Source organism: Octodon degus, unplaced genomic scaffold (assembly GCF_000260255.1).
Source record: "Octodon degus isolate 3935 unplaced genomic scaffold, OctDeg1.0 scaffold00150, whole genome shotgun sequence".
Lineage (NCBI taxonomy): Eukaryota > Metazoa > Chordata > Mammalia > Rodentia > Octodontidae > Octodon > Octodon degus.
The window spans coordinates 2,582,719-2,586,918 of NW_004524726.1; positions in this window are offsets into that span (position 1 = coordinate 2,582,719).

Consider the following 4,200-nt stretch of genomic DNA (forward strand, 5'->3'; position numbering starts at 1 on the left):
TATATTTTTTCCATAATTTTATTGAGAAACGATAGCAATGAGACAGTTTCAAACCAAATTGGTAGGACAGTTTCAATAATTAACATATTGCATACATTCTTCCTATTTAAATAATTTAGAAAGCCAAATTTGTATTTTCCTATTCACTTTAAAATGCCCACTCTCATAAAGTATTACATACAAATGTTTATACAGAAAAAGCAGAAATTTTTAAAATCTCTAGATATGTTACTGATTCAAATTAAGTCCCTAAGCAATAATTATCTGCATAAAAACATATACTACACTAGTGTATTACTGAAATACATAGTGGAAACATTTCATAGTCATGTCAAGAATCTGAGAACTAACTCAGAATTGGAAAATAATTATATGTTCGGTATCCTACAAAGGCTTATTTGTAAGAGACAGGAAGATAATTGTTTCAGAAAAATCATAGTGATGGCCAATTTTTACCAATCCAATTTTTATTCAGATTTTAGTGATAGTTGGCTTGCCCTGTGTCTTGAATTTTATGTCTGTTTAGTTTCTTTTAGTATATTGAGCTTATTTATAGTGTAAATGAGTTTTCAGTGGAAAAAAAAATGTTACTTGAAAAGGGAAAAAAATTAAAAGCCATTTTACAACCCTCTACAGTTTATGATACTCTCATATAATTGAAAAGATAATAAACCTATATTGTTAACATCTCATTAACTTTAATTCATTCAGGACCTTTACATAACATTACCTTTACAAATTTTTTGCATTAGTTTGATAATTAAATTTAGGTTCAGATGCATAAGATAGAGACTCTAAGTAAGTGGCTTAAATAAGTGAGATGCATATTTAACTCTTCATTAAAACTGCCTGGAAATTGGGCCATCAATGGCTTCTCAGGCCGCTCTGCCTCACGCATGTTATTGGAAGCCTGGATGGTTCCCTCTGGGGTCCAAGATGGCTGCTGCATATCCAAATCCCTGCCCAATACCAGGAAATGGAGAACAGAAATAGAGCATATCCTCCCCTTCTACAGAAAGCTTCCAGAATTTTCATGTCTTGCAACCATATACAATGTCCTCCACATTTTAAGGAACTGGGAAATTATAAAGGGCATTAGTAAAAAGTGATTTTTATTTGTTGTGGTGGGCATATGATGGGACTATGTCAACTGTTACTTAACATGGAAATCAAATTCCAGAATACACTAATTGTGAGCATAAATAAAGCAGATTGTTAGCACTGAATCTTGATAGAAGTGAACCAAACTTATTTTTCTCAAATTGCTAAGTATTCAAAAACAAAAACAAAAACCAACTTGCTCTGTGAGTTTGACCTGTTATTACTGTACATATTTCAGTCTCTATCTCAGTAGGAGATAGGGGAGACTAGGGAGTGTGAGCCCTGTGCCAGGCACTGGAGTGTGCTCCGCCCCGGTCTTCCATCTCTGCAGTACTTCTCATTTTCTCAACACCACCCAGCTCCAGGAATCCTCTTGTACTAGTCAATTCATCATCTAGTCACACCAGATGACTACTTTACTCTTCTGTTTCTAGTTTGCTACTGAAAGCCCTAGCCCAAATTAGGAGGGATGGCCTCTTTTCCCATAATACATTAAGCACACATGTTATGGTTTGTGTCTAGTTGTCTCCCCCAAAGGCTCATGCAATTGTGGGGCAGGGACTGCTAGAGTTTGAGACTGACTCACTATCCACTGGGATAATGGGTTTTGGTGCTGCTTGGATTATGGGTTTTAGTACTACAAGGATTATGGGTGTGTGTACCTTCCCCAGCCTGGGGCAATAACCTGAATTCAATTTGAAGGACAGAGACTTCCTCTCTCTGTTGCCCTTGTTGCTGCTATTCCTCCATTTGCTCTTGCTTGCTCTTTACCACCACCATGAACTGATGCTGTCTGTCATGTGCCACTCTTCCTTGGACCAACAAGTATGGACTGAGACCTCCAGTAACTAGGAATAAATAAATAAACCTTTCCTTCCTTCATTTTGGGTGTCCAGTATTTGTCCCAGAAATGAGAGAAGAGTAACTGAGACAACACAAAAAATAGAAAAGAAGAAATAATAATTTAGATCTTCTCTTTAGAAAATTTAAAGAGAAGTGGGGAGATGAAGAAAGCTGTGCATTTGAATGACTAAATAAAAAAGACAGCGTGCATGAATATGTTGACTTTTCTGCAAAAATATAACTTCTAAAATCTCATAGGAAGAAATGCGTACTTTCGTCTTGAAAGGACTTCGAACCAACTCTAAAATGACAAGTGTTGCTTTCCTGGATTTAGGAGCACTTTTCAGCTCCTTGACACTGGCTTCATTCTTAATTAAAGCCATAAGACATTTCCCACAGGGAGAGGCCAGCGCAACCCTGAATGCATTCCTTTTGATCCTGTAATGTGTTTTCTAATTCAAAGGAGAAAAAGAAGATGATTTGACTGCTCCAAAAATAATATTCTACTTAGTTCATTCTTGTTACATGTGACATTTGCAAACTTAGCCAGTAGTTTTGGATAAAAGGTTAATTTAATTTTAAAATACTGTTATGTACTTAATAGCTAGAGAATCAATAAGGTGTTTTAATGAAATGGAATTAGTTCAAAGTTGAAACAATTTATGAAGTTTTCACCATCTTAGAATTAACTTTCTAAAACTGTACTTATAAATGCAATTGTGCAGAGTAATGATAAATACAAATTAGGAAAAATAAGAAAAAAGTTTTTAAAACTGAAAACTCTACTAAGAGACAATAAAAGGTTGCAATAATACATATAAATTATTTTATGAAAGAATAAAATTCCTGAACATTTAACCTTCAAATTATATGTATTTTCAAATTTTATTTCATTTATATCTTTGGTACAGGGTCTTGCTACACAGCTCATGGCATTCAGTACTGAGGACTAAACTAGGGTCCTTGTGCTTGCCAGGCAAGCACTTAGACCACTGAGCTATCTTTCCAGCCCCATCAAATTATATTTTCATCAACATTTGCTACCAAAAAATCTAATAAAATTTGTAAATTACAGTTCAATGTCAAGTATTAAGTTTCAAATCATGCCTTGTTTTCTTCTGTTTTACACAAAAGGATTGATAAGTGTGTCTTGTAAGATATCATAAAGGAAATTTGGATAATTACATGACATAGTATAAGATATATTCAGTAATAAGTATGCAATTTGTAAAGAAAGTATAAGAATTGATACACTTACGGATTGTACATGTATGTATATATCAAAATTTTAATATTTGAAAAGCATACTTTACTTTTAATACACTAAGGATATCTCATTTCTCCATAAAATTAAAAATAATCAAAATAGACGAGCCTGAACAGAATTTCCTAAAGTGTAATTTAGATATTTCTTTTGCCATGATAGTCATTCCTCTATCTTCAGAAACTATGAAAAGATCTCTCTATAGAGTAAACTTGGACTATGTAGAGCTTTGTTGATTTACCTTCCACTTGCAAACTAAGCCCATAGTTTTGGATAAAAGGTTAATTTATTTTTAAAATGCCGGGGCCGGGGAGATGGCTCAGTAGAATAAGTGTTTTCCTGGCAAGCACAAGGGCCTGAGTTCAATCCCCAGTTCTGTGGGTCTGCCAAAAAAACCAAAAAACCAAAACAAAGCTATTATGTGTTTAATAGCTAGAGGATCAAGAAGGTGTTTTAATGAGGATGAACCTGTAACTAACCCCAAATCATCTTACTACAGCATGGATACTACTGGTTTGCAAAAGAACATGTGACCCAACCCATTAAGGATTTCTAATTTAACATACAATAAGTGGAAGATAGAATATTTGAAATTGGAGAAACTCAGGTATCAAATTCCAAGTATAACACATAAATGCCTGGATAAGAATAAAGCATGAATGTATATGAAGTTGAAGATACAGGTGAGATGACATCACCTCACAGTCTGAAAAGAAAATTTAAAGATATGCCTTCGTTCCATAAAAACAGAATATAGGATTTGCATTTTTATCTGTTTATCTGTATTACTTGACCTAGAAGAAATATGAAAAATAGAGAAAGTCTAGTATGGTCTAAAAGTTTGTGGTTATCTTCAGAGTATATGTGTTTAATTATGTTTACAACTTATATTTGTTACAGTGATGTAACTGAAGAATACAGCAAAACCAACTTGCTGTCTCAACTTATGCTTTGACACGATGACTCATGATTATTTTAGGACATTGAACAAA